Raw genomic sequence first — 19,660 nt, 5'->3', positions numbered from 1 at the left:
TCATATCCTCACGAATGCAGATGCGGATGCGCATGTATTCATGATTTTAGTATAAATCACTGTATAGCATCAATTATTGACAGGGGCGCTGCGGTAAGTGCTCAGAGCTGCCAGTGCATATTTTTTCACACTTATTTTTGTATAATTAAACAATATGAAGTTAAGGATGAAACACTGAAATTTTTCTTGAGAACTTGAAAAGGGAGTACACAGACATGCAGAATCAATGTACGTATTGTTTACACACACACACACACACACACACACACACACACACACACACACACACACACACACACACACACAGACATACATTCTCTGTTACACATTTACAATCTCTCTCTCTCTCTCTCTCTCTCTCTCTCTCTCTCTCTCTCTCTCTCTCTCTCTCTCTCTCTCTCTCTCTCTCTCTCTCTCTCTCTCTCTCTCTCTCTCTCTCGTTGTCCTTGCCGGCCAGGATGCTTCCCTTGATAATTATTTATGCAGTATTACATATAATACATATACACAGTACTATTACACAATTCATACATACATCATTTTATATATTTACATGATGCATACATAGTCACTATGTAAATCTTTTTTTCCTTTATTGTTTCTGCACTTCTGCAAAACTCTGGACACATTAAGTTATGTAAATATGAAAGGAAATTCATAAAAAAGTTATATTTTAGTAAATAATTAAGTAAACATGCATTAATTAATTTTCTTCAACTTTGCTAATTATATATTGTGTAGTCTGTAATATATAAAATGTATCTGCCATATCATTTTTGTGTGTGGTGTTGATATGGATGTGGATTTTTATTTCATCACAACTGAAGATGTGGATGAGGTTCGGGAAACGCATAAGACAGAAATCAGAGTACATAAAAGAAAAAAAAAAATGCAGACAGTAATTACCATGGGTTTTGCAGGGCGCGGCGGGTCAGCATGAGTTGGTGGAAATTACAGCAATAGAATGCCAAAAGAGTGGTGGTGCTGGTATGGGATTCCTAAAGTCAATCACGGTAAAGAGTTTATTAAAGAGGCTGAAAAACAAATCTTCTCACACGATATTGAACACTTCATATGTCATAGTGAAATGCAGAAACAAAAGTACCATAGTACTAAAGTACTAAAGTAAAGATAAAATGTAAAATATAATAAATGTAAAAGATAAAAAAGTAAATGTAAATAAATGTAAAAGATAAAAAGTAAAAGACAAAAAGTAAAAGATAATGTGGAAAACAATACCACCAGTTTAAGTTTGGAGACATTGTGATGATGAAGTTGGCAAAACAACAATTACGAGTACGTCAGTAAACAAATGGACGTCGATGAGGATGCAGTGCAGAAAGCGGTGCCGTCGCGCAACATCATGCGGAGCAAGGGCCATTATAGGCATCAAAACGGCGTGGTGCTGCAGAAGTCGGTGAATGAAGAGTGGAACTAGGCCTGGAAGACTAGAGGTACCTTGAATCATGTAGGCGTTGTGAGCAGGCGTCGGGACAAGCTTCACTATGAGGGTAACGTAGTGTGAGATGAGCGTGGAGAAGCACGAAATAAAGTTTCTGGGTAGAAAACCATAACTTCAATTGCCTGTGTGAGTGTAGTGAGTAGAAATTTTGTGGTTTTGTGAGAGGTGGCGCGAAAACACACAACCACAGCAGGGTAGGCATGACCACTAATCCGTAATTTTCATCACCAGACTTCTCTAAATGGGGTTCATCGCGACGCTGCCACTAAAATATTCCAATGACAATATAAGACAATAGATGATGCTGGCGACACTTTATGTAGAAAGTACAAGGTCACTGAGAAACAGGTGGTCGACGGACAGGGAGTGGACGCCCAAGGTTTGCTCACTAGCTAAACTAAACTGGAGTGGAGTAGAATGTATCCAGACAACGCAGGTCGGCCTGGATTAGGACCCAGGTACCATGTGTTGCCATACACCGCATACATACATACAAACAAACACACACACACACACACACACACGTGTGTGTGTGTGTGTGTGTGTGTGTGTGTGTGTGTGTGTGTGTGTGTGTGTGTGTGTGTGTGTGTGTGAAAAATGAGAAAGAAAGGTCAGTCTCCAGTTTATTGTGGTTGACCGACCTCTATGTTCATTCGTTTTAGACTCACACAATGCTGCTCACGTCACAAAGCTTTATAAAATGTTTAATCTCAAATTGGATCACATCCGGATTGACTCTCTTCCTTTTGCAGAGATCTTCATTCTTGAGCCTTCAGTGTTCACCACCAGCTTTGGCTATATTCTCCCTTCACTGACCAACCTAGTAAACTAGGCGTTAACATTGCTATCTTCCACGATGTAGAGTGTTAAGTGCAGCAGGCTATTCGTATTCTTGACCGTCTTGGAGATACACCCAGCATTCTTGATCTTTTCCTCACCTCTAATCCTTCTGTTTATGCAGTCATTCCGTCTTCTCGGTTGGGTTCCTCCAAGCACAACCTCATATCTATATCATGTCCTATCGCTCCAATTCCTCTTCAGGATCCCTCAAAGCGGAGGTGCTTCTGGCGCTTTGCTTCTGATACTTAGAGAGAATTTGAGGAGGTATTATTCTGATGTCCCTTGGAATGACTAATGCTTCCATGTCAGGGACCCGTCTCTGTTTGCACATCGCATAGTAGAGATGATAGTGTTTGGCCTTTAGGCATACATTTCTTACTCTTTCTCTCGCCTTAAATCTTCCTAAACCTGGTTTGCAAGACACAGCCTCTTCTCATGCTATACATGATAGAGAGACGAGCCACTAATGTTGTTTGAGACTTCTTTCACCTGAATTTCATGCACATTACATTTATGCTCAGAATCATCCCTAAACCTTTCTTCAACAAGCCAAAAATTTTTTGATCAATAGAAAACGTCAAAACTTTTCTAGACCTAACTCCCTTCGTGACTTCTGGCACCTAGCCAAAAATACATCCAACAACTTTTCTTTGTCATTCCCTTCTTTACTTTGACCTGAGAGCAACACTGCCGTTTAATTTATATCTAGAGCTGAACTCTTTCTTCAAACCTTTGCTAAAAACTTTACCTTGAATGATACAGCGCGTGTTCATTCCTTTCCTCTACCCTCCGACTATTTCGTGCCTCATATTAATATTCTTCGTAAAGATGTTTTTCATCCCAGCACAAGCCTTATTACTCAGAAGGTTTATGGATGTGATGAGGACCTTCATTTTGTTCTCTAATACTTTGTCTCCGTTCTTGCACTTTGCCCAGCCAAACTCTTCTAAGTCTGTCAGCGTCTACCTTTTTCTTATTGCTGGAAATTTGCCCAAAAACACACAATGCCCGCGAATGAAACTAGGACGATCTTTTTTTTTTTGTTATTTTGATCAAAGAAAGATGGAATCAAACAATGTTTTGTGCGTCTTATCTTTTCTGTTCAGTATTTAGGCATATTACTATTGCTTTTCAGTACAAAATGAAGCCTCTGGAGCATAGATTGAAGTAGAGTACGAAAATATTCTTTATCAAGTTCCATGGACAAGATTTTCTTAGCTTCTTTCATTGTGGGAACACAGGATGTATTGATGGTCTGCAGGCGCCTCTTGATGTATGCCCATACATTTTCAATAGGATTGAGGTTTGGCGAGTTGCCAGGTCAATTCAAGACTTGAATGCCATTTTCAGTAAAGAACTTCTTGGCCAGGGGCTCCATCCTGCATGGAGAATCATCTTTAGATCTTGACGAAGTGGCAGCAGATTTTCCCGTAACACTTCAGTGTAATTGTCACTCTTCATAGTTGTACTTTTAAGGAGAAAATTCAGTCCTCCCTGGCCAACATAATCACTGAAACATCCCCATACCATGGCGTAGGCCGGATGCTTTATAGTCTTCACTGTGAACTTTGGATCATATCTGTTGAAGCCTTTTTAATCGCCGCACTGTCTACCCAACTGACCTGATGACACTAAACTAGCTTTCGTCGGAAAACACTACGTGTTCTCGATCTCTAGAAGTCCAGTCTTTATATTTCCTTGCAAATGCTAATCTTTTAACCTTCATGTGGGCAGTCAGCATTGGTTTATGTGCTGCGCGACGTGCTGGGAGTCCAAGGCGGTCCTTTAGTAATTCTTGAAATGCACGAATAGATACGTCTTTCAGCTATTCATGGTTCTCAGTCTTGATTTTTATCTGGCGGTGATGAAAGGCCTTGCTATCACGATACTTCGCAGCAGGTTGTCTGTGTGTCTGGACGTCTTACGCTTCTTCCCTGACCCCGAATTCCTCTTCAAATTTGATTCCCAGTTTCCATTCGTACCACGTTTTACCCGTATGGATGCAGTGTTTTTGGATATGTCCACCTATCTCAGCTAGAGACACGCCTTCTTCTTCATGGAGTGTGACAATTCATATGTTCTCTACAATGGGCAAGTATTTTTTCCCCATGGTCAACTGGTTAAGCCATAAAGGTGCAAGTACTGAAGCATTCGAAACCGTATACGAGAGGAGAGAGAAAAAAGAGCTAGCACAACTTCCTGACTGTCGCAACGGCCTGACTGGGTCGTTGCGACAGAGAACTGCTAACTCTGTAGAGATCCCTCATGTCACCAAAAATTAAACCGTTTCTTCGATTATGGTAAATTCAGCTGATAAATTTATGGTAAAAACAGCATGCTGTTTTCACTGCCATCCTGCTTTCATCCGCGGCCACTGTGTGTGTGTGTGTGTGTGTGTGTGTGTGTGTGTGTGTATATATATATATATATATATATATATATATATATATATATATATATATATATATATATATATATATATATATATATATATATATATATATATATATGTTTTTTTTATGTAGGAAGGATACTGGCCAAGGGCAACAAAAATCTAATAAAAAAAAATGCCCACTGAAATGCCAGTCCCATAAAAGGGTCAAAGCAGTGGTCAAAAATTGGTGGATAAGTGTCTTGAAACCTCCCTCTTGAAGGAATTCAAGTCATAGGAAGGTGGAAATACAGAAGCAGGCAAGGAGTTCCAAAGTTTACCAGAGAAAGGGATGAATGATTGAGAATACTGGTTAACTCTTGCGTTAGAGAGGTGGAGGGGTGAGAGAAAGAAGAAAGTCTTGTGCAGCGAGGCCGCGGAAGGAGGGGAGGCATGCAGTTAGCAAGATCAGAAGAGCAGTTGGCATGAAAATAGCGGTAGAAGACAGCTAGATATGCAACATTGCGGCGGTGAGAGAGGGGCTGAAGACAGTCAGTTAGAGGAGAGGAGTTGATGAGACGAAAAGCTTTTGATTCCACCCTGTCTAGAAGAGCAGTGTGAGTGGAACCCCCAGGACATGTGAAGCATACTCCATACATGGACGGATAAGGCCCTTTTACAGAGTTAGCAGCTGGGGGGGTGAGAAAAACTGGCGGAGACGTCTCAGAACACCTAACTTCATAGAAGCTGTTTTAGCTAGAGATGAGATGTGAAGTTTCCAGTTCAGATTATAAGTAAAGGATAGACCGAGGATGTTCAGTGTAGAAGAGGGGGACAGTTGAGTGTCATTGAAGAAGTGGGGATAGTTGTCTGGAAGGTTGTGTCAAGTTGATAGATGGAGGAATTGAGTTTTTGAGGCATTGAACAATACCAAGTTTGCTCTGCCCCAATCAGAAATTTTAGAAAGATCAGTCAAGCGTTCTGTGGCTTCCCTGCGTGCTATGTTTACTTCCTGAAGGGCTGGACGTCTATGAAAAGACGTGGAAAAGTGCAGGGTGGTATCTTCAGCGTAGGGGTGAATAGGATAAGAAGTTTGGTTTAGAAGATCATTAATGAATAATAAGAAGAGAGTGGGTAACAGTAAGGAACACCACTGTTAATAGATCTAGGAGAAGAACAGTGACCGTCTACCACAGCAGCAATAGAACGGTCAGAAAGGAAACTTGAGATGAAGTTACAGAGAGAAGGATAGAAACCGTAGGAGGGTAGTTTGGAAATCAAAGCTTTGTGCCAGACTCTATCAAAGGCTTTTGATATGTCCAAGGCAACAGCAAAAGTTTCACCAAAGTCTCTAAAAGAGGATGACCAAGACTCAGTAAGGAAAGCCAGAAGATCACCAGTAGAGCGGCCTTGACGGAACCCATACTGGCGATCAGACAGAAGGTTGTGAAGTGATAGATGTTTAAGAATTTTCCTGTTGAGGATAGATTCAAAAACTTTAGATAAGCAGGAAATTAAAGCAATAGGACGGTAGTTTCAGGGATTAGAACGGTCACCCTTTTTAGGAACAGGTTGAATGTAGGCAAACTTCCAGCAAGAAGGAAAGGTAAATGTTGACAGACAGAGATGAAAGAGTTTGACTAGGCAAGGTGCAAGCACGGAGGCACAGTTTCGAAGAACAATAGGAGGGACCCCATGAGGTCCATAAGCCTTCCGAGGGTTTAGGCCAACGAGGGCATGGAAAACATCATTGCGAAGAATTTTAATACGTGGCATGAAGTAGTCAGAGGGTGGAGGAGAGCGAGGAACAAGCCCAGAATCGTCCAAGGTAGAGTTTCTAGCAAAGGATTGAGCAAAGAGTTCAGCTTTAGAAATAGATGTGATAGCAGTGGTGCCATCTGGTTGAAGTAGAGGAGGGAAAGAAGAAGAAGCAAAGTTATTGGAGATATTTTTGGCTAGATGCCAGAAATCACGAGGGGAGTTAGTTCTTGAAAGGTTTTGACATTTTCTGTTAATGAAGGAGTTTTTGGCTAGTTGGAGAAGAGACTTGGCATGGTTCCGGGCAGAAATATAAAGTGCATGAGATTCTGGTGATGGAAGGCGTAAGTACCTTATGTGGGCCACCTCTCTATCATGTATAGCACGAGAACAAGCTGTGTTAAACCAAGGTTTAGAAGGTTTAGGACGAGAAAAAGAGTGAGGAATGTACGCCTCCATGTCATACACTATCACCTCTGTTATGCGCTCAGCACACAAAGACGGGTCTCTGACACGGAAGCAGTAGTCATTCCAAGGAAAATCAGCAAAATACCTCCTCATGTCCCTCCAATTAGCAGAGGCAAAACGCCAGAGGCACCTTCGCTTAGGGGGATCCTGAGGAAGGATTGGAGTGATAGGACAAGATAAAGATATGAGATTGTGATCAGAGGAGCCCAACGGAGAAGAAAGGGTGACAGCATAAGCAGAAGGATTACAGGTCAGGAAAAGGTCAAGAATGTTGGACGTATCTCCAAGACGGTCAGGAATACGAGTAGGGTGTTGCACCAATTGTTCTAGGTCATGGAGGATAGCAAAGTTGTAGGCTAGTTCACCAGGATGGTCAGTGAAGGGAGAGGAAAGCCAAAGCTGGTGGTGAACATTGAAGTCTCCAAGAATGGAGATCTCTGCAAAAGGGAAGAGGGTCAGAATGTGCTCCACTTTGGAAGTTAAGTAGTCAAAGAATTTCTTATAGTCAGAGGAGTTAGGAGAGAGGTATACAGCACAGATAAATTTAGTATGAGAATGACTCTGTAGTCGTAACCAGATGGTGGAAAACTCGGAATATTCAAGAGCGTGGGCACGAGAGCAAGTTAAGTCATTGCGCACATAAACGCAGCATCCAGCTTTGGATCGAAAATGAGGATAGAGAAAGTAGGAGGGAACAGAAAAGGGGCTACTGTCAGTTGCCTCAGACACCTGAGTTTCAGTGAGGAAAAGAAAATGAGGTTTAGAAGAGGAGAGGTGGTGTTCTACAGATTGAAAATTAGATCTTAGACCGCGAATGTTGCAGAAGTTAATGAAGAAAAAGTTGAGAGGGGTGTCAAGACACTTAGGGTCGTCGACGGAAAGGCAGTCCGACCTGGGGACATTTATGGTCCCCTCCCCAGATGGGGACTCCGAGGCTGGTGTAGGAGTCGCCATGAGTTTAAAATTTTTGAGTGAAGGATGTGTGTGTTATTAGGTGCTTGTAGTTTCGTGTGGAGGAAGAGAGTTGTCTTTAGAGGGCAGGCTGTGACTGCCCCCTTGTGTTGTGAGACACAAAGGGAAACGTTCAGTGAGGTCACAGCTGGGTTTAATGATAAGTTCACTGCACCCCCTGAACAGTGCTTTAGACCTCACTGGGAGTAATTATCGTTTCGGCAGGTGTCTACTGCCTCCTCCTGGGAGGAGGCAGTATATATATAATATTATATTTGTCTAATGCAACTTTAATAAGTCTTTTGTTTGTCAAATTCAACTTATTGAAAAAAAAAATAGTTCACATACAGCATATCAATGAAATAAAATACTGATTATTGTTAAAACTAAAATATAAATATATTTGCATCCATATTCTAATATCCTATTCTCTAATTTGCAAGCAAGATTATAAGAAGTAATCCCATCTCTCTCTCTCTCTCTCTCTCTCTCTCTCTCTCTCTCTCTCTCTCTCTCTCTCTCTCTCTCTCTCTCTCTCTCTCTCTCTCTCTCTCTCTCTCTCTCTCTCTCTCTCTCTCTCTCTCTCTCTCTCTCTCTCTCTCTCTCTCTCTCTCTCTGTTTGTCTGTCTTGGTCTGGGTCTGTCTTTTAATCACACGCATTCCCAGATATGGCAATCTTCGCCCAATAATATGTCGCAAAGGCCAAGGGGCTGTTGCTACCGCTGCTCTCCTCTGGGAATAAAACAGCTGGATTCTTTTACGAAGTGTTGTCAGAGTCAAAGACCTGATATACCATGAGATTTCTTCACCCACAACCAGAGAGGTGTTTTAGTTGAACTCAGTTACTGTCTAATCGTAATATAGTTAATATGTTTAATGTTAAACATATTCAATTTAACCCTTCAATAACTTGAGACTCTTGCAAATTAATTTCTTATTCACCTCTCCGTCCTACACTCGCCTTCTGTTATTCATGAATAGTCTCAGACAAAACATTTTCTTCCTGAGCTTAACGTCTTTTTTATCAGATGACCAACTCAGCAGGTTTTAGGGAATTAAGGAAGATAAACCTTAGACATTTTACATGATCTTTCCATATAGTATAATGGAACAGGACAACTTCTATATTATTTCTTACTTGAAAAAAAAAACTTTTGTATCTACGTTCTCTACAACTACTTTTTTTTTTCTCTCTCTCTCTCTCTCCCTACAAGGACATTCAACAATTACTTTCTTCTAGACAAAACATACATGAAGAGTCTTTTTTAATAAAACTCACAACTAAAAAGTTTGCATACTGTTTTTCCTAAACAATTTTTCATTAAGTTGTGTGTTATAACTTGTTTCTGTTTTTTTTTTTTTTTCTCATAATTACTAACTCTGTACAAGGACTTTATCTGACACTGTATGAAACACAGCTCCCATGCACTGAGAGGTTACGCTCACTTTTAACAAACAAGGTATAGTTTTTTTTTTTTTTCGTTTCGCTTATGTCCACGTTTAAAAAGTTGTTTTCACTCTCACACACAAGCAAAGTATTACGCATGTTGCTTTTTTCCACTATTATTTTCATGGTCACTTGTCTCTTAAAATTACTAATTGCATTTTTCTCTCCCGCGCTGCACAATACTTTCTATTCGAATACTCAGCCTCATTCTGTCCACCTTACTAATACAACATTATCTTAAGGCTTTCATCCCTCTTATTGGTCAGTTGCGGAACTCTCTACTCGCCTCTGTTTTCTTTCCTCCTACATATAATAACATAACTGTTTCATGAAAGTGTATCAAGACACTTCTGAAACTAATTCGGTCAATCTATTGGAAAATTTCTACAGGCGTCTTATTGAGGGAAGAGATAATTGAGCATGCCTTATCTTATTTATTTATTTATTTATTTATTTATTTATTTTGTATTTATTTTATAGCACTCAAGTAGACTTTATTGGTGTGACAGTTTCTGTGCCGACACACGTCCGGTGACTTCATTAGTCACTCCTTTTTAGGGCTTTTTTTTTTTACCATTTAATATATATATATATATATATATATATATATATATATATATATATATATATATATATATATATATATATATATATATATATATATATATATATATATATATATATATATATATATATATATATATATATATATATATATATATCTTATATCTTATATATATACTCTTAAGGTTGATACCAGAAGAGCAGTTCTACCTGGGGACATTTGTGTTCCCCTCCCAAGATGGGAACTCTGAAGCTGTTGTAGGAGTCGCCATGATAATTTTGAATTCTGAGTGAAGGGTGTGTGTGTAACTTGGTGCCTGAAGTTTTTTGTGAAGAGTTTTTGTGTGTCTTTAGAGGGTAGGCTGTGACTGCCACCTTATGTTGAGACACAAAGGGAAACGTTCGGTGAGGTCACATTTAGGTTTAATAAGTTCACAGCACCCCTGATCTCATGACATATATATATATATATATATATATATATATATATATATATATATATATATATATATATATATATATATATATATATATATATATATATATATATATATATATATATATATATATATATATATATATATATATATATATATATATATATATATATATATATATATATATATATATATATACGAGTATATGTCATGAGATCAGGGGGTGCTGTGAACTTATTAAACCTAATATATATATATATATATATATATATATATATATATATATATATATATATATATATATATATATATATATATATATATATATATATATATATATATATATATATATATATATATATATATATATATATATATATATATATATATATATATATATATATATATATATATATATATATATATGTCATGAGATCAGGGGGTGCTGTGAACTTATTAAACCTAAATGTGACCTCACCGAACGTTTCCCTTTGTGTCTCAACATAAGGTGGCAGTCACAGCCTACCCTCTAAAGACACACAAAAACTCTTCACAAAAAACTTCAGGCACCAAGTTACACACACACCCTTCACTCAGAATTCAAAATTATCATGGCGACTCCTACAACAGCTTCAGAGTTCCCATCTTGGGAGGGGAACACAAATGTCCCCAGGTAGAACTGCTCTTCTGGTATCAACCTTAAGAGTCTTGGCACCCCGCCCCCTCAACTTTTTCTTTATTAACTTCTGTAACATTTGCGGTCTAAGATTTAATTCCCAATATGTAGAACACCACCTCTCCTCTACTAAACCTTATTTTCTTTTCCTCACTGAAACACAAGTATCTGTGGCAACTGACAGTAGTTTCTTTGCTGTTCCCTCCTACTTTCTCTATCTTCATTTTCAATCCAAAACTGGATGTTGCGTCCACGTGCGCAAAAACTTAACCTACTCTCTTGCCTACGTTCTTGAATCTTCCGAGTTTTCTATCATCTGGCTACGAGTACGTCACTCTCAAACTAAATGTATCTGTGCTGTATACCTCTCGCGTAACTCCTATGACTAAAAATTTCTTTGACTACTTAACTTTCAAAGTGGAGTACATTCTGACTATGTACCCTTTTCCGGGGATCTCTATTCTTGGAGACTTCAATGTTCACCATCAGCTTTGGCTTTCCTCTCCCTTCACTGACCATCATGGTGAACTAGCCCTTAACTTTGATATCCTCCACGACCTAAAGGAACTGGCGCAACATTTTTCTCGTATTCCTGACCACCTTCGAGATACGCCCAACACTCTTGAACTTTTCCTTACCTTTAATCCTTCTGCTTATGCTGTAACCGTCTCTTATCCGTTCGTTCGATCTCAATCTCATATCTGTATCTTATCCTATCGCTCCAATCCCTCCTCAGGATCCCACTAAGCGAAGGTGCCTCTGGCGTTTTGCCTCTGCCAGTTGGGGGAACCTGAGGAGGTATTTTGCTGATTTTCCTTGGAATGAATTCTGCTTCCGTGTCAGAGACCCGTCTCTGTGTGCCGAGCGCATAAGAGAGATGATGGTGTCTGGCACGGAGGCGTACATTCCTCACTTTTTTTCGACCTAAACCTTCCAAACCTTGGTTTAACACACCCTGTTCTAATGCTATACATGATAGAAAGGTAGCCCACAAAAGTTACTTAAGCCTTTCATCATCAATATCTCATGCACTTTACTTTTCTGCCCGGAACCATGCCAGGTCTGTTCTCCAACTAGCCAAAAACTCCTTCATTAATAGAAAGTGTCAAAATCTTTCAAGATCTGACTTCCCTTGTGACTTTTGGCATCTAGCCAAAAGTATCTCAAATAACTTTGCTTCTTTTTCTTTCCCTTCTTTATTTCAACCAGATGCCACTACTGCTATCACATATGTCTCTAAAGCTGAACTCTTCACTCAAACCTTTGTTAAAAGCTTCTACCTTGGACGATTCAGGGCTTGTTCCTCCCTCTCCTTCATCCTCTGACACTTCACTTACTTATTAAAATTCTTCGCAATAAAGTTTTTCATAGGAGGACGCAGTAGACACCTGTCGAAACAATAATTACTCCCAGTGAGGTCTAAAGCACTGTTCACGGGGTGCTGTGAACTTATTATTAAACCCAGCTATGACCTCACTGAACGTTTCCCTTTGTGTCTCACAACACAAGGGGGCAGTCACAGCCTGCCCTCTAAAGACAACTCTCTTCCTCCACACAACGCTACAAGCACCTAATAACATCATGGCGACTCCTACACCAGCCTCGGAGTCCCCATCTGGGGAGGGGACCATAAATGTCTCCAGGTCGGACTGCCTTTCTTTCGACGACCCTAAATGTTTTGACACCCATTAATTTAATTAACTTCTGCAACATTCGCGGTATAAGATCTAATTTTCAATCTGTAGAACACCACCTCTTCTCTTCTAAACCTCATCTTCTTTTCCTCACTGAAACTCAGGTGTCTGAGGCAACTGACAGTAGCCCATTTTCTGTTACCCTCCTACTTTCTCTATCCTCATTTTCGATCCAAAGCTGGATGTTGCGTTTATATGCGCAATGACTTAACCTTCTCTCGTGCCCACGCTCTTGAATCTTCCGAGTTTTCCACCATCTGGCTACGACTACAGAGTCACTCTCATACTAAATTTATCTGTGCTGTATACCTCTCACCTAACTCCTCTGACTATAAGAAATTCTTTGACTACTTAACTTCCATAGTGGAGCATATTCTGACCCTCTTCCCTTTTGCAGAGATCTCCATTCTTGGAGACTTCAATGTTCACCACCAGCTTTGGCTTTCTTCTCCCTTCACTGACCATCCTGGTGAACTAGCCTTCATCTTTGCTATCCCCCATGACGTAGAGCAACTGGTGCAACATCCTGCTCGTATTCCTGACCGTCTTGAAGATACGCCCAACATTCTTGACCTTTTCCTGACCTCTAATCCTTCTGCTTATGCTGTCACCATTTCTTCTCCTTTGGGCTCCTCCGATCACAATCTCATATCTGTATCTTGTCCTATCACTCCAATCCCTTCTCAGGATCCCCCTAAGCGAAGATGCCTCTAGCGTTTTGCCTCTGCTAGTTGGTGGGACCTGAGAAGGTATTCTCCTGATTTTCCTTGGAATGACTACTGCTTCCTTGTCAGAGACCCGTCTTTGTGTGCTGAGCGCATAAGAGAGGCGATAGTGTCTGGCATGGAGGCGTACATTCCTCACTCTTTTTCTCGACCTAAACCTTCCAAACCTTGGTTTAACACAGTTATACATGATAGAGAGGTGGCCCACAAAAGATACTTGAGCCTTCCATCACCAGAATCTCATGCACTTTATATTTCTGCTCGGCACCGTGCCAAGTCTGTTCTCCAACTAGCCAAAAACTCCTTCATTAACAGAAAGTGTCAAAACCTTTCAAGATCTAACTCCCCTCGTGACTTCTGGCATCTAGCCATAAAAATCTCCAATAACTTTGTTTCTTCTTCCCCTCCTTTATCTTAACCAGATGGCTCCACTGCTATCACATCTATTTCTAAAGCTGAACTCTTCGCTCAAACCTTTACTAAAAACTCTACCTTGGACGATTCTCTCCTCCACCCTTGGACGATTCTACCTCTGGACTCTACCTTGGACGATTCTGGGCTTGTTCCTCCCTCTCCTCCACCCTCTGAGTACTTCATGTTACCTATTAAAATTCTTCGTATTGATGTTTTCCATGTCCTTGCTGGCCCAAACCCTCGGAAGCCTTATGGACCTGATGGGGTCCCTCCTAATGTTCTACGAAACTGTGCCTCCGTGCTTGTACCTTGCCTAGTCAAATTCTTTCAGCTCTGTCTGTCAATATCTACCTTTCCTTCTTGCTGGAAGTTTGCCTACATTCAGCCTGTTCCTAAAAAGAGTGACTGTTCTAATCCCTCAAACTACCGTACTTTTGCTTTAATTTCCTGCCTATCTAAAGTTTTTGAATCTATCCTCAACAGAAAGATTCCTAAACGTCTATCACTTCACAACCTTCTATCTGATCGCCAGTATGGGTTACATCAAGGCCGCTCTACTGTTGATCTTCTGGCTTTCCTTACTGAGTCTTGGTCATCCTCTTTTAGAGATTTTGATGAAACTTTGCTGTTGCCTTGGACATATGAAAAGCTTTTGATAGAATCTGACACAAAGCTTTGATTTCCAAACTACACTCCTACGGCTTCTATCCTTTTCTCTGTAACTTCATCTCAAGTTTCCTTTCTGACCGTTCTATTGCTGCTGTGGTAGACGGTCACTGTTCTTCTCCTAGATCTATTAACAGTGGTGTTCCTTACTGTTACCCACTCTCTTCTTATTATTCATTAATGATCTTCTAAACCAAACTTCTTATCCTATTCACCCCTACGCTGAAGATACCACCCTGCACTTTTCCACGTCTTTTCATAGACGTCCAGCCCTTCAGGAAGTAAACATAGCACGCAGGGAAGCCACAGAACGCTTGACTGATCTTTCTAAAATTTCTGATTGGGGCAGAGCAAACTTGGTATTGTTCAATGCCTCAAAAACTCAATTCCTCCATTTATCAACTCATCACAACATCCAGACTATCCCCACTTCTTCAATGACACTCAACTGTCCCCCTCTTCTACACTGAACATCCTCTCTCTTTCCTATACTTATAATCTGAACTGGAAACATCGCATCTCATCTCTAGCTAAAACAGCTTCTATGAAGTTAGGTGTTCTGAGACGTCTCTGCCAATTTTTTCTCACCCCCCCCCCCGGCTGTTAACTCTGTACAAGGGCCTTATCCGTCCATGTATGGAGTATGCTTCACATGTTTTGAGGGGATTCCACTCATACTGCTCTTCTAGACAGGGTGGAATCAAAAGCTTCTCGTCCCATCAACTCCTCTCCTCTAACTGACTGTCTTCAGCCTCTCTCTCACCACTGCATTGTTGCATCTCTAACTGTCTTCTACCGCTATTTTAATGTTAACTGCTCTTCTGATCTTGGTAACTGCATGCCTCCCCTTCGTCCGCGGCCTCGCTGCACAAGACTTTCTTCTTTTTCTCACCCCTATTCTGTCCACTTCTCTAATGCAAGAGTTAACCAGTATTCTCAATCATTCATCCCTTTCTCTGGTAAACTCTGGAACTCCCTGCCTGCTTCTGTATTTCCACCTTCCTATGACTTGAATTCCTTCAAGAGGGAGATTTCAAGACACTTATACATTAGTTTTTGACTACAGCTTTGACCCTTTTATGGGACTGGCATTTCAGTGGGCATTTTTTTATTGGATTTTGTTGCCCTTGGCCAGTGTCCCTCCTACATTAAAAAGAAAAAAAATAATACCTCGCTAGCCTAAACCCCCGGGAGACTTATGGACCTGATGGGGTCCCTCCTATTGCTCTCTGAAACTGGAGGTCCGTGCTTTCACCTTGCCTAGTCGAACTCTTTCAACTCTGTCCGTCAACATCTACCTTTCCTTCTTGATTGAAGTTTGCCTACATACAACCTGTTCCTAAAAAGGGTGACTGATCTAATCTCGAACTACTGTCCTATTCCTTTGATTTCGTGCCTATCTAAAGTTTCTAAATCTATCCTCAACAGAAAAATTCTTAATTCTTTATCACTTCACAACTTTCTATCTTGATTGCCAATATGGTTTCCTTCAAGGCCGCTCTATTGGTGATCTGGCTTTCCTCACTAAGTCTTGGTCATCCTCATTTAGAGATTTTGGTGAAACTTCTGCTGTTGCCTTAGACATATTGAAAGCTTTTGATAGAGTCTAACACAAAGCTTTGGTTTCCAAACTACCCTCCTACGGCTTCTATCCTCTTATCTGCAACTTCATTTCAAGTTTTCTTTCTGACAGTTCTATTGCTGTTGTGGTAGACGGTCACTGTTCTCTTAAATCTATTAACAGGTTTTTTTCCTCAGAGTGCAGTCCTGTCACCCACTCTCTTCCTGTTATCCATTAATGATCTTCTAAACTTCTTGTCCCATCCGCTCTTACGCTGATGATTCCACCCTGCACTTTTCCTTGTCTTTTCATAGACGTCCTACACTTCAGGAAGTAAACAGTTCACTCAGGAAAGCCACAAAACGCCTAACTTTTGATCTCTCTAAAATTTCTGATTGGGGCAGAGCAAACTTGGTATTGTTCAATGCCTCAAAAACTCAATTCCTCCATCTACCAACTCGAAACAACCTTCCAGACAAGTATCCCCACTTCTTCATTGACACTCATCTGTCCCCATCTTCTACACTGAACATCCTCGGTCTGTCTTTGTCTTATAATCTGAACTGGAAACTTCACATCTTATGTCTGGCTAAAACAGTGTCAATGAAGTTAGGTGTTCTGAAACGCCTGCGCCAGTTTTTCTCACCCCTCCCCCCAACCGCTAACTCTACACAAGGGTCTAATCTGTCCATGTATGGAGTATGCTTGACATATCTCGGGAGGGGGGGGAGTGTTCCAAGCATACCGCTCTTGTAGACAGGGTGGAATCAAAAGATTTTCGTCTCATCAACTCCTCTCCTCTAACTCTCTCTCATCGCCGCAATTGTTGGAACTCTAGCTATCTTCTACCGCTATTTTCATGCTAACTGCTCTTCTGATCGTGCTAGCTGCATGCCTCCCCTCCTCCCTCGGCCTCGATGCACAAAATTTTCTTTTTTCTCTCATCCCTATTCTGTCCACTTCTCTAATGCAAGAGTTAACCAGTATTCTCTATCATTTACCAAGAGGAAGGTTTCAAGACACTTATCCATGAATTTTCGACAACCGCTTCGGATCTTATCCGGGGACCAGTATCTCATTTTTTTTTTTTTTTTTTTTTACCTTGCCGGTGTTCTTTCAACATAAAAAAATAAAATAAATAAATAAAATGAGTATGCTTGACATGTATGTGGGTTTCCACTCATACCGTTCTTTTAGACGAAGTGGAACTAAAAGCTTTTCGTCTCATAAAATCCTCTCCTTTAATTGACTCTTTTCAGTCTCTTTCTTATCGCTGCAATGATGCATCTCTTGCTATCTTCCGTGGCTATTTTCATAGCATCTGCTCCTCTAATTTTGCTAACTGCTAACTGCACTTCTCCCGCGGCCTTGCTGCACAAGACTTTCTTCTTTTTCTCATCCCTATTCTGTCCAATGAAAGAGTTAACTAGTACTCTCGATCGCTCATTCCTTTCTCTGGTAAACTCTGGAAACCGTTGCTTGCTTCCGTATTTCCACTTTCGTATGATATGAACTATTGCAAGAGGGAGGTTTCATGACATTTGCCGAAAACCTGCACCTCAGTGAGCCTTGTATTAATTTATTTACTATTTTGCCCTTGACCGGTGCCCCTCTTCATTAAGAAAAAAAAAAAAAAAAAAACTTATCTTCTTTGTTTTAGATATCGGCCTCTCCCCTTACACGTTGTTTACGAATCTTGTTATATTCTATTCTCTGTTAATGTGAGGTAAATTTTGATGGTTTGGGACGACTAAGAAGTGCTGGATTTGTCATATTTATGCCAGCACTAAGCAATGTAGGAGATAGTACGTACCTCTTAATGGAAATGTTTAGTATATATATATATATATATATATATATATATATATATATATATATATATATATATATATATATATATATATATATATATATATATATATATATATATATATATATATATATATATATATATACACGATTTAATTTTTGAGCCATATAACAGACTAAAATTTTGTTTGTATTGTAAGAATTGTCAATAACAGTAACAAAAAATATTCTGACAAATCAGGAGTAAATGTTTTCTTATAGGTGCCTATCTTCTGGGCTCGGAGTTGTTATAGATTGAATACTTCTGTAGGAACTGAAACATATTTTGGGGATTATTATTATTATTTTTTTCTTTTCGATGCCCATGTGAACCTGCATATAATATGAAACCAATAAAATTAACGAAAACGAGATTAAAGAGTAATAGGAAAGTAAATCAGGAAATCGTAAAATTAATAGTATGCTCTATTCTTTGAGAACTGACTATGTCGTAGCCACGCCCTTGAGATGTAGAATGTTTCCAGATGTACATCCAAGCATTTTTTTCTATAGGTATTTCTAATGTAAAGAGGCTTATTTATTACACACACTATAGGGTTTTGGGTAGTGTATGTAAAAGTGAGAATAAAAGCTTTAAAAAAATATTAAAATAAAATTTCTTATCTCTAGCCTGATATCGTGAGCTTTGAGAAGGGAAAAGATCCAAGAGACAAAATTGCATGGCAGCCACTCACACACACACTCACACACACACACACACACACACACACACACACACACACACACACACACACACACAAAGTAGACATGGTGTTCATGTGATATATATATATATATATATATATATATATATATATATATATATATATATATATATATATATATATATATATATATATATATATATATATATATATATATATATATATATATATATATATATATATATATATATATTTATATATATATATATATATATATATATATATATATATATATATATATATATATATATATATATATATATATATATATATATATATATATATATATATATATATATATGTAATATGCCCCTAACACGCCGGCTCTCCATGTATGTGTATAGTGCATATATCGGATTCTAGCTGAACGAAGAGATGCCAGCACGCCGCCATTTGTAACAATATATATATACATATATATATATATATATATATATATATATATATATATATATATATATATATATATATATATATATATATATATATATATATATATATATATATATATATATATATATATATATATATATATATATATATATATATATATATATATATATATATATATATATATATATATATATATATATATATATATATATATATATATATATATATATATATATATATATATATCACATGAACACCATGTCTACTTTGTGTGTGTGTGTGTGTGTGTGTGTGTGTGTGTGTGTGTGTGTGTGTGTGAGTGTGTGTGTATGTGTTTCTTCGAAAAGAGAAAAAGACCGAAAAGAAAAGACGAATGATTTTTTCCCCTCTATCGCAAAGTCTGTTTTGATTTCCCAGAGTCTGACATATACATGAATGTATTCATTTTATTTATTTTCATTTATTTATTTATATTTATTTTATTTATTTTCACTCATTAATTTATTTATTAATTGTATTTCATATTATTTTATTTTATATTATCTATTTTAAACAATGAAGCCGTAAGCAATTAAAATGGAGTTTGGTCATGATAGCTTTCTCGAGAACTCTTCCCGGTATATCACATGGAGTGTATGTCAGGCGGTAAGCTCCCAACGT

The sequence above is a fragment of the Scylla paramamosain genome, chromosome 26, assembly GCF_035594125.1.
Source record: "Scylla paramamosain isolate STU-SP2022 chromosome 26, ASM3559412v1, whole genome shotgun sequence".
Lineage (NCBI taxonomy): Eukaryota > Metazoa > Arthropoda > Malacostraca > Decapoda > Portunidae > Scylla > Scylla paramamosain.
This window is presented reverse-complemented; position numbering follows the sequence as displayed.